We start from the raw sequence: 21,702 nt of genomic DNA, 5'->3' as shown, positions 1-21,702 counted from the left end.
TCATTTGGATTGTGCCTCATGTTGAATAACTACTTGTTAAAGCCTCAATGTGACCAAAATTGCCATTTTTACAGACTTTTTCTCCTACTCAGAAGCTTCTATTTCGACCAATTTCAGGCATTAAAGTGACTCTAAACACACTTATTTTAGTTCCAAAAGTGATAATTCACATGCAATAGTCATTTACAGTAAAAAAGTTAAATATTAAAAAATTACCATTTTTGACCATCTGGAGAAATTTCGACAGGTCACGGGTCATCATTTTTCATCAGAAAATTGATTTTTTGGACTGTTGAAAAATTGATTCAAAATGTCATTTGGATTGTGCCTCATGTTGAATAATCACTTTTTAAAGCCTCAATGTGACAAAATTGACATTTTTACAGACTTTTTCTCCTACTCAGAAGCTTTTATTTTGACCAATTTTAGGCATTAAAATTACTCTAAACACACCTATTTTAGTTCCAAAACTGATAATTCACATGCAATAGTCATTCACAGTCAAAAAATTAAATATTAAAAAATTACCATTTTTGACCAACTGGAGATAATTCAACAGGTCACGGGTCATCGTTTTTCATCAGAAAATAGATTTTTGGGACTTTAGAAAAATTGATTCAAAATGTCATTTGGATTGTGCCTCATGTTGAACAATCACTTTTTAAAGCCTCAATGTGACCAAAATTGAAATTTTTACAGACTTTTTCTCCTACTCAGAGGCTTCTATTTTGACCAATTACAGGCATTAAAATGACTCTGAACACACTTATTTTAGTTCCAAAAGTGATAATTCACATGCAATAGTCATTTACAGTCAAAAAATTAACTATTAAAAAATTACTATTTTTGACCATCTGGAGAAAGTTCGACAGGTCACGGGACATTGTTTTTCATCAGAAAATTTATTTTATGGACTATAGAAAAATTGATTCAAAATGTCATTTGGATTGTGCCTCATGTTGAATAACTACTTGTTAAAGCCTCAATGTGACCAAAATTGCCATTTTTACAGACTTTTTCTCCTACTCAGAAGCTTCTATTTCGACCAATTTCAGGCATTAAAGTGACTCTAAACACACTTATTTTTGTTCCAAAAGTGATAATTCACATGCAATAGTCATTTACAGTCAAAAAAGTTAAATATTAAAAAATTACCATTTTTGACCATCTGGAGAAATTTCGACAGGTCACGGGTCATCATTTAACATCAGAAAATTGATTTTTTGGACTGTAGAAAAATTGATTCAAAATGTCATTTGGATTGTGCCTCATGTTGAATAATCACTTTTTAAAGCCTCAATGTGACAAAATTTACATTTTTACAGACTTTTTCTCCTACTCAGAAGCTTTTATTTTGACCAATTTTAGGCATTAAAATGACTCTAAACACACCTATTTTAGTTCCAAAACTGATAATTCACATGCAATAGTCATTTACAGTCAAAAAATTAAATATTAAAAAATTACCATTTTTGACCAACTGGAGATAATTCAACAGGTCACGGGTCATCGTTTTTCATCAGAAAATAGATTTTTTGGACTTTAGAAAAATTGATTCAAAATGTCATTTGGATTGTGCCTCATGTTGAACAATCACTTTTTAAAGCCTCAATGTGACCAAAATTGACATTTTTACAGACTTTTTCTCCTACTCAGAGGCTTCTATTTTGACCAATTTCAGGCATTAAAATGACTCTAAACACACTTATTTTAGTTCCAAAAGTGATAATTCACATGCAATAGTAATTTACAGTCAAAAAATTAACTATTAAAAAATTACTATTTTTGACCATCTGGAGAAGTTTCGACAGGTCACGGGTCATCGTTTTTCATCAGAAAATGTATTTTATGGACTATAGAAAAATTGATTCAAAATGTCATTTGGATTGTGCCTCATGTTGAATAACTACTTGTTAAAGCCTCAATGTGACCAAAATTGCCAATTTACAGACTTTTTCTCCTACTCAGAAGCTTCTATTTCGATCAATTTCAGGCATTAAAATGACTCTGAACACACTTATTTTAGTTCCAAAAGTGATAATTCACATGCAATAGTCATTTACATTAAAAAAATTACCTATTAAAAAATTACTATTTTTGACCATCTGGAGAAAGTTCGACAGGTCACGGGACATCGTTTTTCATCAGAAAATGTATTTTATGGACTATAGAAAAATTGATTCAAAATGTCATTTGGATTGTGCCTCATGTTGAATAACTACTTGTTAAAGCCTCAATGTGACCAAAATTGCCATTTTTACAGACTTTTTCTCCTACTCAGAAGCTTCTATTTCGACCAATTTCAGGCATTAAAGTGACTCTAAACACACTTATTTTTGTTCCAAAAGTGATAATTCACATGCAATAGTCATTTACAGTAAAAAAAGTTAAATATTAAAAAATTACCATTTTTGACCATCTGGAGAAATTTCGACAGGTCACGGGTCATCATTTTTCATCAGAAAATTGATTTTTTGGACTGTTGAAAAATTGATTCAAAATGTCATTTGGATTGTGCCTCATGTTGAATAATCACTTTTTAAAGCCTCAATGTGACAAAATTGACATTTTTACAGACTTTTTCTCCTACTCAGAAGCTTTTATTTTGACCAATTTTAGGCATTAAAATTACTCTAAACACACCTATTTTAGTTCCAAAACTGATAATTCACATGCAATAGTCATTTACAGTCAAAAAATTAACTATTAAAAAATTACTATTTTTGACCATCTGGAGAAAGTTCGACAGGTCACGGGACATTGTTTTTCATCAGAAAATTTATTTTATGGACTATAGAAAAATTGATTCAAAATGTCATTTGGATTGTGCCTCATGTTGAATAACTACTTGTTAAAGCCTCAATGTGACCAAAATTGCCATTTTTACAGACTTTTTCTCCTACTCAGAAGCTTCTATTTCGACCAATTTCAGGCATTAAAGTGACTCTAAACACACTTATTTTTGTTCCAAAAGTGATAATTCACATGCAATAGTCATTTACAGTCAAAAAAGTTAAATATTAAAAAATTACCATTTTTGACCATCTGGAGAAATTTCGACAGGTCACGGGTCATCATTTAACATCAGAAAATTGATTTTTTGGACTGTAGAAAAATTGATTCAAAATGTCATTTGGATTGTGCCTCATGTTGAATAATCACTTTTTAAAGCCTCAATGGGACAAAATTTACATTTTTACAGACTTTTTCTCCTACTCAGAAGCTTTTATTTTGACCAATTTTAGGCATTAAAATGACTCTAAACACACCTATTTTAGTTCCAAAACTGATAATTCACATGCAATAGTCATTTACAGTCAAAAAATTAAATATTAAAAAATTACCATTTTTGACCAACTGGAGATAATTCAACAGGTCACGGGTCATCGTTTTTCATCAGAAAATAGATTTTTTGGACTTTAGAAAAATTGATTCAAAATGTCATTTGGATTGTGCCTCATGTTGAACAATCACTTTTTAAAGCCTCAATGTGACCAAAATTGACATTTTTACAGACTTTTTCTCCTACTCAGAGGCTTCTATTTTGACCAATTTCTGGCATTAAAATGACTCTAAACACACTTATTTTAGTTCCAAAAGTGATAATTCACATGCAATAGTAATTTACAGTCAAAAAATTAAATATTAAAAAATTACTATTTTTGACCATCTGGAGAAATTTCGACAGGTCACGGGTCATCGTTTTTCATCAGAAAATGTATTTTATGGACTATAGAAAAATTGATTCAAAATGTCATTTGGATTGTGCCTCATGTTGAATAACTACTTGTTAAAGCCTCAATGTGACCAAAATTGCCAATTTACAGACTTTTTCTCCTACTCAGAAGCTTCTATTTCGATCAATTTCAGGCATTAAAATGACTCTGAACACACTTATTTTAGTTCCAAAAGTGATAATTCACATGCAATAGTCATTTACATTAAAAAAATTACCTATTAAAAAATTACTATTTTTGACCATCTGGAGAAAGTTCGACAGGTCACGGGACATCGTTTTTCATCAGAAAATGTATTTTATGGACTATAGAAAAATTGATTCAAAATGTCATTTGGATTGTGCCTCATGTTGAATAACTACTTGTTAAAGCCTCAATGTGACCAAAATTGCCATTTTTACAGACTTTTTCTCCTACTCAGAAGCTTCTATTTCGACCAATTTCAGGCATTAAAGTGACTCTAAACACACTTATTTTAGTTCCAAAAGTGATAATTCACATGCAATAGTCATTTACAGTAAAAAAAGTTAAATATTAAAAAATTACCATTTTTGACCATCTGGAGAAATTTCGACAGGTCACGGGTCATCATTTTTCATCAGAAAATTGATTTTTTGGACTGTTGAAAAATTGATTCAAAATGTCATTTGGATTGTGCCTCATGTTGAATAATCACTTTTTAAAGCCTCAATGTGACAAAATTGACATTTTTACAGACTTTTTCTCCTACTCAGAAGCTTTTATTTTGACCAATTTTAGGCATTAAAATTACTCTAAACACACCTATTTTAGTTCCAAAACTGATAATTCACATGCAATAGTCATTCACAGTCAAAAAATTAAATATTAAAAAATTACCATTTTTGACCAACTGGAGATAATTCAACAGGTCACGGGTCATCGTTTTTCATCAGAAAATAGATTTTTGGGACTTTAGAAAAATTGATTCAAAATGTCATTTGGATTGTGCCTCATGTTGAACAATCACTTTTTAAAGCCTCAATGTGACCAAAATTGAAATTTTTACAGACTTTTTCTCCTACTCAGAGGCTTCTATTTTGACCAATTACAGGCATTAAAATGACTCTGAACACACTTATTTTAGTTCCAAAAGTGATAATTCACATGCAATAGTCATTTACAGTCAAAAAATTAACTATTAAAAAATTACTATTTTTGACCATCTGGAGAAAGTTCGACAGGTCACGGGACATTGTTTTTCATCAGAAAATTTATTTTATGGACTATAGAAAAATTGATTCAAAATGTCATTTGGATTGTGCCTCATGTTGAATAACTACTTGTTAAAGCCTCAATGTGACCAAAATTGCCATTTTTACAGACTTTTTCTCCTACTCAGAAGCTTCTATTTCGACCAATTTCAGGCATTAAAGTGACTCTAAACACACTTATTTTTGTTCCAAAAGTGATAATTCACATGCAATAGTCATTTACAGTCAAAAAAGTTAAATATTAAAAAATTACCATTTTTGACCATCTGGAGAAATTTCGACAGGTCACGGGTCATCATTTAACATCAGAAAATTGATTTTTTGGACTGTAGAAAAATTGATTCAAAATGTCATTTGGATTGTGCCTCATGTTGAATAATCACTTTTTAAAGCCTCAATGTGACAAAATTTACATTTTTACAGACTTTTTCTCCTACTCAGAAGCTTTTATTTTGACCAATTTTAGGCATTAAAATGACTCTAAACACACCTATTTTAGTTCCAAAACTGATAATTCACATGCAATAGTCATTTACAGTCAAAAAATTAAATATTAAAAAATTACCATTTTTGACCAACTGGAGATAATTCAACAGGTCACGGGTCATCGTTTTTCATCAGAAAATAGATTTTTTGGACTTTAGAAAAATTGATTCAAAATGTCATTTGGATTGTGCCTCATGTTGAACAATCACTTTTTAAAGCCTCAATGTGACCAAAATTGACATTTTTACAGACTTTTTCTCCTACTCAGAGGCTTCTATTTTGACCAATTTCAGGCATTAAAATGACTCTAAACACACTTATTTTAGTTCCAAAAGTGATAATTCACATGCAATAGTAATTTACAGTCAAAAAATTAACTATTAAAAAATTACTATTTTTGACCATCTGGAGAAGTTTCGACAGGTCACGGGTCATCGTTTTTCATCAGAAAATGTATTTTATGGACTATAGAAAAATTGATTCAAAATGTCATTTGGATTGTGCCTCATGTTGAATAACTACTTGTTAAAGCCTCAATGTGACCAAAATTGCCAATTTACAGACTTTTTCTCCTACTCAGAAGCTTCTATTTCGATCAATTTCAGGCATTAAAATGACTCTGAACACACTTATTTTAGTTCCAAAAGTGATAATTCACATGCAATAGTCATTTACATTAAAAAAATTACCTATTAAAAAATTACTATTTTTGACCATCTGGAGAAAGTTCGACAGGTCACGGGACATCGTTTTTCATCAGAAAATGTATTTTATGGACTATAGAAAAATTGATTCAAAATGTCATTTGGATTGTGCCTCATGTTGAATAACTACTTGTTAAAGCCTCAATGTGACCAAAATTGCCATTTTTACAGACTTTTTCTCCTACTCAGAAGCTTCTATTTCGACCAATTTCAGGCATTAAAGTGACTCTAAACACACTTATTTTTGTTCCAAAAGTGATAATTCACATGCAATAGTCATTTACAGTAAAAAAAGTTAAATATTAAAAAATTACCATTTTTGACCATCTGGAGAAATTTCGACAGGTCACGGGTCATCATTTTTCATCAGAAAATTGATTTTTTGGACTGTTGAAAAATTGATTCAAAATGTCATTTGGATTGTGCCTCATGTTGAATAATCACTTTTTAAAGCCTCAATGTGACAAAATTGACATTTTTACAGACTTTTTCTCCTACTCAGAAGCTTTTATTTTGACCAATTTTAGGCATTAAAATTACTCTAAACACACCTATTTTAGTTCCAAAACTGATAATTCACATGCAATAGTCATTCACAGTCAAAAAATTAAATATTAAAAAATTACCATTTTTGACCAACTGGAGATAATTCAACAGGTCACGGGTCATCGTTTTTCATCAGAAAATAGATTTTTGGGACTTTAGAAAAATTGATTCAAAATGTCATTTGGATTGTGCCTCATGTTGAATAATCACTTTTTAAAGCCTCAATGTGACCAAAATTGAAATTTTTACAGACTTTTTCTCCTACTCAGAGGCTTCTATTTTGACCAATTACAGGCATTAAAATGACTCTGAACACACTTATTTTAGTTCCAAAAGTAATAATTCACATGCAATAGTCATTTACAGTCAAAAAATTAACTATTAAAAAATTACTATTTTTGACCATCTGGAGAAAGTTCGACAGGTCACGGGACATTGTTTTTCATCAGAAAATTTATTTTATGGACTATAGAAAAATTGATTCAAAATGTCATTTGGATTGTGCCTCATGTTGAATAACTACTTGTTAAAGCCTCAATGTGACCAAAATTGCCATTTTTACAGACTTTTTCTCCTACTCAGAAGCTTCTATTTCGACCAATTTCAGGCATTAAAGTGACTCTAAACACACTTATTTTTGTTCCAAAAGTGATAATTCACATGCAATAGTCATTTACAGTCAAAAAAGTTAAATATTAAAAAATTACCATTTTTGACCATCTGGAGAAATTTCGACAGGTCACGGGTCATCATTTAACATCAGAAAATTGATTTTTTGGACTGTAGAAAAATTGATTCAAAATGTCATTTGGATTGTGCCTCATGTTGAATAATCACTTTTTAAAGCCTCAATGTGACAAAATTTACATTTTTACAGACTTTTTCTCCTACTCAGAAGCTTTTATTTTGACCAATTTTAGGCATTAAAATGACTCTAAACACACCTATTTTAGTTCCAAAACTGATAATTCACATGCAATAGTCATTTACAGTCAAAAAATTAAATATTAAAAAATTACCATTTTTGACCAACTGGAGATAATTCAACAGGTCACGGGTCATCGTTTTTCATCAGAAAATAGATTTTTTGGACTTTAGAAAAATTGATTCAAAATGTCATTTGGATTGTGCCTCATGTTGAACAATCACTTTTTAAAGCCTCAATGTGACCAAAATTGACATTTTTACAGACTTTTTCTCCTACTCAGAGGCTTCTATTTTGACCAATTTCAGGCATTAAAATGACTCTAAACACACTTATTTTAGTTCCAAAAGTGATAATTCACATGCAATAGTAATTTACAGTCAAAAAATTAAATATTAAAAAATTACTATTTTTGACCATCTGGAGAAATTTCGACAGGTCACGGGTCATCGTTTTTCATCAGAAAATGTATTTTATGGACTATAGAAAAATTGATTCAAAATGTCATTTGGATTGTGCCTCATGTTGAATAACTACTTGTTAAAGCCTCAATGTGACCAAAATTGCCAATTTACAGACTTTTTCTCCTACTCAGAAGCTTCTATTTCGATCAATTTCAGGCATTAAAATGACTCTGAACACACTTATTTTAGTTCCAAAAGTGATAATTCACATGCAATAGTCATTTACATTAAAAAAATTACCTATTAAAAAATTACTATTTTTGACCATCTGGAGAAAGTTCGACAGGTCACGGGACATCGTTTTTCATCAGAAAATGTATTTTATGGACTATAGAAAAATTGATTCAAAATGTCATTTGGATTGTGCCTCATGTTGAATAACTACTTGTTAAAGCCTCAATGTGACCAAAATTGCCATTTTTACAGACTTTTTCTCCTACTCAGAAGCTTCTATTTCGACCAATTTCAGGCATTAAAGTGACTCTAAACACACTTATTTTTGTTCCAAAAGTGATAATTCACATGCAATAGTCATTTACAGTAAAAAAAGTTAAATATTAAAAAATTACCATTTTTGACCATCTGGAGAAATTTCGACAGGTCACGGGTCATCATTTTTCATCAGAAAATTGATTTTTTGGACTGTTGAAAAATTGATTCAAAATGTCATTTGGATTGTGCCTCATGTTGAATAATCACTTTTTAAAGCCTCAATGTGACAAAATTGACATTTTTACAGACTTTTTCTCCTACTCAGAAGCTTTTATTTTGACCAATTTTAGGCATTAAAATTACTCTAAACACACCTATTTTAGTTCCAAAACTGATAATTCACATGCAATAGTCATTCACAGTCAAAAAATTAACTATTAAAAAATTACTATTTTTGACCATCTGGAGAAAGTTCGACAGGTCACGGGACATTGTTTTTCATCAGAAAATTTATTTTATGGACTATAGAAAAATTGATTCAAAATGTCATTTGGATTGTGCCTCATGTTGAATAACTACTTGTTAAAGCCTCAATGTGACCAAAATTGCCATTTTTACAGACTTTTTCTCCTACTCAGAAGCTTCTATTTCGACCAATTTCAGGCATTAAAGTGACTCTAAACACACTTATTTTTGTTCCAAAAGTGATAATTCACATGCAATAGTCATTTACAGTCAAAAAAGTTAAATATTAAAAAATTACCATTTTTGACCATCTGGAGAAATTTCGACAGGTCACGGGTCATCATTTAACATCAGAAAATTGATTTTTTGGACTGTAGAAAAATTGATTCAAAATGTCATTTGGATTGTGCCTCATGTTGAATAATCACTTTTTAAAGCCTCAATGTGACCAAAATTGACATTTTTACAGACTTTTTCTCCTACTCAGAAGCTTTTATTTTGACCAATTTTAGGCATTAAAATGACTCTAAACACACCTATTTTAGTTCCAAAACTGATAATTCACATGCAATAGTCATTTACAGTCAAAAAATTAAATATTAAAAAATTACCATTTTTGACCAACTGGAGAAAATTCAACAGGTCACGGGTCATCGTTTTTCATCAGAAAATAGATTTTTGGGACTTTAGAAAAATTGATCCAAAATGTCATTTGGATTGTGCCTCATGTTGAATAATCACTTTTTAAAGCCTCAATGTGACCAAAATTGAAATTTTTACAGACTTTTTCTCCTACTCAGAGGCTTCTATTTTGACCAATTACAGGCATTAAAATGACTCTGAACACACTTATTTTAGTTCCAAAAGTGATAATTCACATGCAATAGTCATTTACAGTCAAAAAATTAACTATTAAAAAATTACTATTTTTGACCATCTGGAGAAAGTTCGACAGGTCACGGGACATTGTTTTTCATCAGAAAATTTATTTTATGGACTATAGAAAAATTGATTCAAAATGTCATTTGGATTGTGCCTCATGTTGAACAATCACTTTTTAAAGCCTCAATGTGACCAAAATTGACATTTTTACAGACTTTTTCTCCTACTCAGAGGCTTCTATTTTGACCAATTTCAGGCATTAAAATGACTCTAAACACACTTATTTTAGTTCCAAAAGTGATAATTCACATGCAATAGTAATTTACAGTCAAAAAATTAAATATTAAAAAATTACTATTTTTGACCATCTGGAGAAATTTCGACAGGTCACGGGTCATCGTTTTTCATCAGAAAATGTATTTTATGGACTATAGAAAAATTGATTCAAAATGTCATTTGGATTGTGCCTCATGTTGAATAACTACTTGTTAAAGCCTCAATGTGACCAAAATTGCCAATTTACAGACTTTTTCTCCTACTCAGAAGCTTCTATTTCGATCAATTTCAGGCATTAAAATGACTCTGAACACACTTATTTTAGTTCCAAAAGTGATAATTCACATGCAATAGTCATTTACATTAAAAAAATTACCTATTAAAAAATTACTATTTTTGACCATCTGGAGAAAGTTCGACAGGTCACGGGACATCGTTTTTCATCAGAAAATGTATTTTATGGACTATAGAAAAATTGATTCAAAATGTCATTTGGATTGTGCCTCATGTTGAATAACTACTTGTTAAAGCCACAATGTGACCAAAATTGCCATTTTTACAGACTTTTTCTCCTACTCAGAAGCTTCTATTTCGACCAATTTCAGGCATTAAAGTGACTCTAAACACACTTATTTTTGTTCCAAAAGTGATAATTCACATGCAATAGTCATTTACAGTAAAAAAAGTTAAATATTAAAAAATTACCATTTTTGACCATCTGGAGAAATTTCGACAGGTCACGGGTCATCATTTTTCATCAGAAAATTGATTTTTTGGACTGTTGAAAAATTGATTCAAAATGTCATTTGGATTGTGCCTCATGTTGAATAATCACTTTTTAAAGCCTCAATGTGACAAAATTGACATTTTTACAGACTTTTTCTCCTACTCAGAAGCTTTTATTTTGACCAATTTTAGGCATTAAAATTACTCTAAACACACCTATTTTAGTTCCAAAACTGATAATTCACATGCAATAGTCATTCACAGTCAAAAAATTAAATATTAAAAAATTACCATTTTTGACCAACTGGAGATAATTCAACAGGTCACGGGTCATCGTTTTTCATCAGAAAATAGATTTTTGGGACTTTAGAAAAATTGATTCAAAATGTCATTTGGATTGTGCCTCATGTTGAATAATCACTTTTTAAAGCCTCAATGTGACCAAAATTGAAATTTTTACAGACTTTTTCTCCTACTCAGAGGCTTCTATTTTGACCAATTACAGGCATTAAAATGACTCTGAACACACTTATTTTAGTTCCAAAAGTGATAATTCACATGCAATAGTCATTTACAGTCAAAAAATTAACTATTAAAAAATTACTATTTTTGACCATCTGGAGAAAGTTCGACAGGTCACGGGACATTGTTTTTCATCAGAAAATTTATTTTATGGACTATAGAAAAATTGATTCAAAATGTCATTTGGATTGTGCCTCATGTTGAATAACTACTTGTTAAAGCCTCAATGTGACCAAAATTGCCATTTTTACAGACTTTTTCTCCTACTCAGAAGCTTTTATTTTGACCAATTTTAGGCATTAAAATGACTCTAAACACACCTATTTTAGTTCCAAAACTGATAATTCACATGCAATAGTCATTTACAGTCAAAAAATTAAATATTAAAAAATTACCATTTTTGACCAACTGGAGAAAATTCAACAGGTCACGGGTCATCGTTTTTCATCAGAAAATAGATTTTTGGGACTTTAGAAAAATTGATCCAAAATGTCATTTGGATTGTGCCTCATGTTGAATAATCACTTTTTAAAGCCTCAATGTGACCAAAATTGAAATTTTTACAGACTTTTTCTCCTACTCAGAGGCTTCTATTTTGACCAATTACAGGCATTAAAATGACTCTGAACACACTTATTTTAGTTCCAAAAGTGATAATTCACATGCAATAGTCATTTACAGTCAAAAAATTAACTATTAAAAAATTACTATTTTTGACCATCTGGAGAAAGTTCGACAGGTCACGGGACATTGTTTTTCATCAGAAAATTTATTTTATGGACTATAGAAAAATTGATTCAAAATGTCATTTGGATTGTGCCTCATGTTGAACAATCACTTTTTAAAGCCTCAATGTGACCAAAATTGACATTTTTACAGACTTTTTCTCCTACTCAGAGGCTTCTATTTTGACCAATTTCAGGCATTAAAATGACTCTAAACACACTTATTTTAGTTCCAAAAGTGATAATTCACATGCAATAGTAATTTACAGTCAAAAAATTAAATATTAAAAAATTACTATTTTTGACCATCTGGAGAAATTTCGACAGGTCACGGGTCATCGTTTTTCATCAGAAAATGTATTTTATGGACTATAGAAAAATTGATTCAAAATGTCATTTGGATTGTGCCTCATGTTGAATAACTACTTGTTAAAGCCTCAATGTGACCAAAATTGCCAATTTACAGACTTTTTCTCCTACTCAGAAGCTTCTATTTCGATCAATTTCAGGCATTAAAATGACTCTGAACACACTTATTTTAGTTCCAAAAGTGATAATTCACATGCAATAGTCATTTACATTAAAAAAATTACCTATTAAAAAATTACTATTTTTGACCATCTGGAGAAAGTTCGACAGGTCACGGGACATCGTTTTTCATCAGAAAATGTATTTTATGGACTATAGAAAAATTGATTCAAAATGTCATTTGGATTGTGCCTCATGTTGAATAACTACTTGTTAAAGCCTCAATGTGACCAAAATTGCCATTTTTACAGACTTTTTCTCCTACTCAGAAGCTTCTATTTCGACCAATTTCAGGCATTAAAGTGACTCTAAACACACTTATTTTTGTTCCAAAAGTGATAATTCACATGCAATAGTCATTTACAGTAAAAAAAGTTAAATATTAAAAAATTACCATTTTTGACCATCTGGAGAAATTTCGACAGGTCACGGGTCATCATTTTTCATCAGAAAATTGATTTTTTGGACTGTTGAAAAATTGATTCAAAATGTCATTTGGATTGTGCCTCATGTTGAATAATCACTTTTTAAAGCCTCAATGTGACAAAATTGACATTTTTACAGACTTTTTCTCCTACTCAGAAGCTTTTATTTTGACCAATTGTAGGCATTAAAATTACTCTAAACACACCTATTTTAGTTCCAAAACTGATAATTCACATGCAATAGTCATTCACAGTCAAAAAATTAAATATTAAAAAATTACCATTTTTGACCAACTGGAGATAATTCAACAGGTCACGGGTCATCGTTTTTCATCAGAAAATAGATTTTTGGGACTTTAGAAAAATTGATTCAAAATGTCATTTGGATTGTGCCTCATGTTGAACAATCACTTTTTAAAGCCTCAATGTGACCAAAATTGAAATTTTTACAGACTTTTTCTCCTACTCAGAGGCTTCTATTTTGACCAATTACAGGCATTAAAATGACTCTGAACACACTTATTTTAGTTCCAAAAGTGATAATTCACATGCAATAGTCATTTACAGTCAAAAAATTAACTATTAAAAAATTACTATTTTTGACCATCTGGAGAAAGTTCGACAGGTCACGGGACATTGTTTTTCATCAGAAAATTTATTTTATGGACTATAGAAAAATTGATTCAAAATGTCATTTGGATTGTGCCTCATGTTGAATAACTACTTGTTAAAGCCTCAATGTGACCAAAATTGCCATTTTTACAGACTTTTTCTCCTACTCAGAAGCTTCTATTTCGACCAATTTCAGGCATTAAAGTGACTCTAAACACACTTATTTTTGTTCCAAAAGTGATAATTCACATGCAATAGTCATTTACAGTCAAAAAGGTTAAATATTAAAAAATTACCATTTTTGACCATCTGGAGAAATTTCGACAGGTCACGAGTCATCATTTAACATCAGAAAATTGATTTTTTGGACTGTAGAAAAATTGATTCAAAATGTCATTTGGATTGTGCCTCATGTTGAATAATCACTTTTTAAAGCCTCAATGTGACAAAATTTACATTTTTACAGACTTTTTCTCCTACTCAGAAGCTTTTATTTTGACCAATTTTAGGCATTAAAATGACTCTAAACACACCTATTTTAGTTCCAAAACTGATAATTCACATGCAATAGTCATTTACAGTCAAAAAATTAAATATTAAAAAATTACCATTTTTGACCAACTGGAGATAATTCAACAGGTCACGGGTCATCGTTTTTCATCAGAAAATAGATTTTTTGGACTTTAGAAAAATTGATTCAAAATGTCATTTGGATTGTGCCTCATGTTGAACAATCACTTTTTAAAGCCTCAATGTGACCAAAATTGACATTTTTACAGACTTTTTCTCCTACTCAGAGGCTTCTATTTTGACCAATTTCAGGCATTAAAATGACTCTAAACACACTTATTTTAGTTCCAAAAGTAATAATTCACATGCAATAGTCATTTACAGTCAAAAAATTAACTATTAAAAAATTACTATTTTTGACCATCTGGAGAAAGTTCGACAGGTCACGGGACATCGTTTTTCATCAGAAAATTGATTTTATGGACTATAGAAAAATTGATTCAAAATGTCATTTGGATTGTGCCTCATGTTGAATAACTACTTGTTAAAGCCTTAATGTGACCAAAATTGACATTTTTACAGACTTTTTCTCCTACTCAGAGGCTTCTATTTTGACCAATTTCAGGCATTAAAATGACTCTAAACACACTTATTTTAGTTCCAAAAGTGATAATTCACATGCAATAGTAATTTACAGTCAAAAAATTAAATATTAAAAAATTACTATTTTTGACCATCTGGAGAAATTTCGACAGGTCACGGGTCATCGTTTTTCATCAGAAAATGTATTTTATGGACTATAGAAAAATTGATTCAAAATGTCATTTGGATTGTGCCTCATGTTGAATAACTACTTGTTAAAGACTCAATGTGACCAAAATTGCCAATTTACAGACTTTTTCTCCTACTCAGAAGCTTCTATTTCGATCAATTTCAGGCATTAAAATGACTCTGAACACACTTATTTTAGTTCCAAAAGTGATAATTCACATGCAATAGTCATTTACATTAAAAAAATTACCTATTAAAAAATTACTATTTTTGACCATCTGGAGAAAGTTCGACAGGTCACGGGACATCGTTTTTCATCAGAAAATGTATTTTATGGACTATAGAAAAATTGATTCAAAATGTCATTTGGATTGTGCCTCATGTTGAATAACTACTTGTTAAAGCCTCAATGTGACCAAAATTGCCATTTTTACAGACTTTTTCTCCTACTCAGAAGCTTCTATTTCGACCAATTTCAGGCATTAAAGTGACTCTAAACACACTTATTTTTGTTCCAAAAGTGATAATTCACATGCAATAGTCATTTACAGTAAAAAAAGTTAAATATTAAAAAATTACCATTTTTGACCATCTGGAGAAATTTCGACAGGTCACGGGTCATCATTTTTCATCAGAAAATTGATTTTTTGGACTGTTGAAAAATTGATTCAAAATGTCATTTGGATTGTGCCTCATGTTGAATAATCACTTTTTAAAGCCTCAATGTGACAAAATTGACATTTTTACAGACTTTTTCTCCTACTCAGAAGCTTTTATTTTGACCAATTTTAGGCATTAAAATTACTCTAAACACACCTATTTTAGTTCCAAAACTGATAATTCACATGCAATAGTCATTCACAGTCAAAAAATTAAATATTAAAAAATTACCATTTTTGACCAACTGGAGATAATTCAACAGGTCACGGGTCATCGTTTTTCCTCAGAAAATAGATTTTTGGGACTTTAGAAAAATTGATTCAAAATGTCATTTGGATTGTGCCTCATGTTGAATAATCACTTTTTAAAGCCTCAATGTGACCAAAATTGAAATTTTTACAGACTTTTTCTCCTACTCAGAGGCTTCTATTTTGACCAATTACAGGCATTAAAATGACTCTGAACACACTTATTTTAGTTCCAAAAGTGATAATTCACATGCAATAGTCATTTACAGTCAAAAAATTAACTATTAAAAAATTACTATTTTTGACCATCTGGAGAAAGTTCGACAGGTCACGGGACATTGTTTTTCATCAGAAAATTTATTTTATGGACTATAGAAAAATTGATTCAAAATGTCATTTGGATTGTGCCTCATGTTGAATAACTACTTGTTAAAGCCTCAATGTGACCAAAATTGCCATTTTTACAGACTTTTTCTCCTACTCAGAAGCTTCTATTTCGACCAATTTCAGGCATTAAAGTGACTCTAAACACACTTATTTTTGTTCCAAAAGTGATAATTCACATGCAATAGTCATTTACAGTCAAAAAAGTTAAATATTAAAAAATTACCATTTTTGACCATCTGGAGAAATTTCGACAGGTCACGGGTCATCATTTAACATCAGAAAATTGATTTTTTGGACTGTAGAAAAATTGATTCAAAATGTCATTTGGATTGTGCCTCATGTTGAATAATCACTTTTTAAAGCCTCAATGTGACCAAAATTGACATTTTTACAGACTTTTTCTCCTACTCAGAAGCTTTTATTTTGACCAATTTTAGGCATTAAAATGACTCTAAACACACCTATTTTAGTTCCAAAACTGATAATTCACATGCAATAGTCATTTACAGTCAAAAAATTAAATATTAAAAAATTACCATTTTTGACCAACTGGAGAAAATTCAACAGGTCACGGGTCATCGTTTTTCATCAGAAAATAGATTTTTGGGACTTTAGAAAAATTGATCCAAAATGTCATTTGGATTGTGCCTCATGTTGAATAATCACTTTTTAAAGCCTCAATGTGACCAAAATTGAAATTTTTACAGACTTTTTCTCCTACTCAGAGGCTTCTATTTTGACCAATTACAGGCATTAAAATGACTCTGAACACACTTATTTTAGTTCCAAAAGTGATAATTCACATGCAATAGTCATTTACAGTCAAAAAATTAACTATTAAAAAATTACTATTTTTGACCATCTGGAGAAAGTTCGACAGGTCACGGGACATTGTTTTTCATCAGAAAATTTATTTTATGGACTATAGAAAAATTGATTCAAAATGTCATTTGGATTGTGCCTCATGTTGAACAATCACTTTTTAAAGCCTCAATGTGACCAAAATTGACATTTTTACAGACTTTTTCTCCTACTCAGAGGCTTCTATTTTGACCAATTTCAGGCATTAAAATGACTCTAAACACACTTATTTTAGTTCCAAAAGTGATAATTCACATGCAATAGTAATTTACAGTCAAAAAATTAAATATTAAAAAATTACTATTTTTGACCATCTGGAGAAATTTCGACAGGTCACGGGTCATCGTTTTTCATCAGAAAATGTATTTTATGGACTATAGAAAAATTGATTCAAAATGTCATTTGGATTGTGCCTCATGTTGAATAACTACTTGTTAAAGCCTCAATGTGACCAAAATTGCCAATTTACAGACTTTTTCTCCTACTCAGAAGCTTCTATTTCGATCAATTTCAGGCATTAAAATGACTCTGAACACACTTATTTTAGTTCCAAAAGTGATAATTCACATGCAATAGTCATTTACATTAAAAAAATTACCTATTAAAAAATTACTATTTTTGACCATCTGGAGAAAGTTCGACAGGTCACGGGACATCGTTTTTCATCAGAAAATGTATTTTATGGACTATAGAAAAATTGATTCAAAATGTCATTTGGATTGTGCCTCATGTTGAATAACTACTTGTTAAAGCCTCAATGTGACCAAAATTGCCATTTTTACAGACTTTTTCTCCTACTCAGAAGCTTCTATTTCGACCAATTTCAGGCATTAAAGTGACTCTAAACACACTTATTTTTGTTCCAAAAGTGATAATTCACATGCAATAGTCATTTACAGTAAAAAAAGTTAAATATTAAAAAATTACCATTTTTGACCATCTGGAGAAATTTCGACAGGTCACGGGTCATCATTTTTCATCAGAAAATTGATTTTTTGGACTGTTGAAAAATTGATTCAAAATGTCATTTGGATTGTGCCTCATGTTGAATAATCACTTTTTAAAGCCTCAATGTGACAAAATTGACATTTTTACAGACTTTTTCTCCTACTCAGAAGCTTTTATTTTGACCAATTGTAGGCATTAAAATTACTCTAAACACACCTATTTTAGTTCCAAAACTGATAATTCACATGCAATAGTCATTCACAGTCAAAAAATTAAATATTAAAAAATTACCATTTTTGACCAACTGGAGATAATTCAACAGGTCACGGGTCATCGTTTTTCATCAGAAAATAGATTTTTGGGACTTTAGAAAAATTGATTCAAAATGTCATTTGGATTGTGCCTCATGTTGAACAATCACTTTTTAAAGCCTCAATGTGACCAAAATTGAAATTTTTACAGACTTTTTCTCCTACTCAGAGGCTTCTATTTTGACCAATTACAGGCATTAAAATGACTCTGAACACACTTATTTTAGTTCCAAAAGTGATAATTCACATGCAATAGTCATTTACAGTCAAAAAATTAACTATTAAAAAATTACTATTTTTGACCATCTGGAGAAAGTTCGACAGGTCACGGGACATTGTTTTTCATCAGAAAATTTATTTTATGGACTATAGAAAAATTGATTCAAAATGTCATTTGGATTGTGCCTCATGTTGAATAACTACTTGTTAAAGCCTCAATGTGACCAAAATTGCCATTTTTACAGACTTTTTCTCCTACTCAGAAGCTTCTATTTCGACCAATTTCAGGCATTAAAGTGACTCTAAACACACTTATTTTTGTTCCAAAAGTGATAATTCACATGCAATAGTCATTTACAGTCAAAAAGGTTAAATATTAAAAAATTACCATTTTTGACCATCTGGAGAAATTTCGACAGGTCACGGGTCATCATTTAACATCAGAAAATTGATTTTTTGGACTGTAGAAAAATTGATTCAAAATGTCATTTGGATTGTGCCTCATGTTGAATAATCACTTTTTAAAGCCTCAATGTGACAAAATTTACATTTTTACAGACTTTTTCTCCTACTCAGAAGCTTTTATTTTGACCAATTTTAGGCATTAAAATGACTCTAAACACACCTATTTTAGTTCCAAAACTGATAATTCACATGCAATAGTCATTTACAGTCAAAAAATTAAATATTAAAAAATTACCATTTTTGACCAACTGGAGATAATTCAACAGGTCACGGGTCATCGTTTTTCATCAGAAAATAGATTTTTTGGACTTTAGAAAAATTGATTCAAAATGTCATTTGGATTGTGCCTCATGTTGAACAATCACTTTTTAAAGCCTCAATGTGACCAAAATTGACATTTTTACAGACTTTTTCTCCTACTCAGAGGCTTCTATTTTGACCAATTTCAGGCATTAAAATGACTCTAAACACACTTATTTTAGTTCCAAAAGTAATAATTCACATGCAATAGTCATTTACAGTCAAAAAATTAACTATTAAAAAATTACTATTTTTGACCATCTGGAGAAAGTTCGACAGGTCACGGGACATCGTTTTTCATCAGAAAATTGATTTTATGGACTATAGAAAAATTGATTCAAAATGTCATTTGGATTGTGCCTCATGTTGAATAACTACTTGTTAAAGCCTTAATGTGACCAAAATTGCCATTTTTACAGACTTTTTCTCCTACTCAGAAGCTTCTATTTCGACCAATTTCAGGCATTAAAGTGACTCTAAACACACTTATTTTTGTTCCAAAAGTGATAATTCACATGCAATAGTCATTTACAGTCAAAAAAGTTAAATATTAAAAAATTACCATTTTTGACCATCTGGAGAAATTTCGACAGGTCACGGGTCATCATTTTTCATCAGAAAATTGATTTTTTGGACTGTAGAAAAATTGATTCAAAATATCATTTGGATTGTGCCTCATGTTGAATAATCACTTTTTAAAGCCTCAATGTGACCAAAATTGACATTTTTACAGACTTTTTCTCCTACTCAGAAGCTTTTATTTTGACCAATTTTAGGCATTAAAATGACTCTAAACACACCTATTTTAGTTCCAAAACTGATAATTCACATGCAATAGTCATTTACAGTCAAAAAATTAAATATTAAAAAATTACCATTTTTGATCAACTGGAGAAAATTCAACAGGTCACGGGTCATCGTTTTTCATCAGAAAATAGATTTTTTGGACTTTAGAAAAATTGATTCAAAATGTCATTTGGATTGTGCCTCATGTTGAATAATCACTTTTTAAAGCCTCAATGTGACTAAAATTGACATTTTTACAGACTTTTTCTCCTACTCAGAGGCTTCTATTTTGACCAATTTCAGGCATTAAAATGACTCTAAACACACTTATTTTAGTTCCAAAAGTGATAATTCACATGCAATAGTAATTTACAGTCAAAAAATTAAATATTAAAAAATTACTATTTTTGACCATCTGGAGAAATTTCGACAGGTCACGGGTCATCGTTTTTCATCAGAAAATGTATTTTATGGACTATAGAAAAATTGATTCAAAATGTCATTTGGATTGTGCCTCATGTTGAATAACTACTTGTTAAAGCCTCAATGTGACCAAAATTGCCATTTTTACAGACTTTTTCTCCTACTCAGAAGCTTCTATTTCGACCAATTTCAGGCATTAAAGTGACTCTAAACACACTTATTTTTGTTCCAAAAGTGATAATTCACATGCAATAGTCATTTACAGTCAAAAAAGTTAAATATTAAAAAATTACCATTTTTGACCATCTGGAGAAATTTCGACAGGTCACGGGTCATCATTTAACATCAGAAAATTGATTTTTTGGACTGTAGAAAAATTGATTCAAAATGTCATTTGGATTGTGCCTCATGTTGAATAATCACTTTTTAAAGCCTCAATGTGACCAAAATTGACATTTTTACAGACTTTTTCTCCTACTCAGAAGCTTTTATTTTGACCAATTTTAGGCATTAAAATGACTCTAAACACACCTATTTTAGTTCCAAAACTGATAATTCACATGCAATAGTCATTTACAGTCAAAAAATTAAATATTAAAAAATTACCATTTTTGACCAACTGGAGAAAATTCAACAGGTCACGGGTCATCGTTTTTCATCAGAAAATAGATTTTTGGGACTTTAGAAAAATTGATCCAAAATGTCATTTGGATTGTGCCTCATGTTGAATAATCACTTTTTAAAGCCTCAATGTGACCAAAATTGAAATTTTTACAGACTTTTTCTCCTACTCAGAGGCTTCTATTTTGACCAATTACAGGCATTAAAATGACTCTGAACACACTTATTTTAGTTCCAAAAGTGATAATTCACATGCAATAGTCATTTACAGTCAAAAAATTAACTATTAAAAAATTACTATTTTTGACCATCTGGAGAAAGTTCGACAGGTCACGGGACATTGTTTTTCATCAGAAAATTTATTTTATGGACTATAGAAAAATTGATTCAAAATGTCATTTGGATTGTGCCTCATGTTGAACAATCACTTTTTAAAGCCTCAATGTGACCAAAATTGACATTTTTACAGACTTTTTCTCCTACTCAGAGGCTTCTATTTTGACCA

This window comes from Triturus cristatus, chromosome 7, assembly GCF_964204655.1.
Source record: "Triturus cristatus chromosome 7, aTriCri1.1, whole genome shotgun sequence".
NCBI lineage: Eukaryota > Metazoa > Chordata > Amphibia > Caudata > Salamandridae > Triturus > Triturus cristatus.
The sequence above is the reverse complement of the archived record's forward strand: the minus strand, read 5'-3'. Positions refer to the sequence as shown.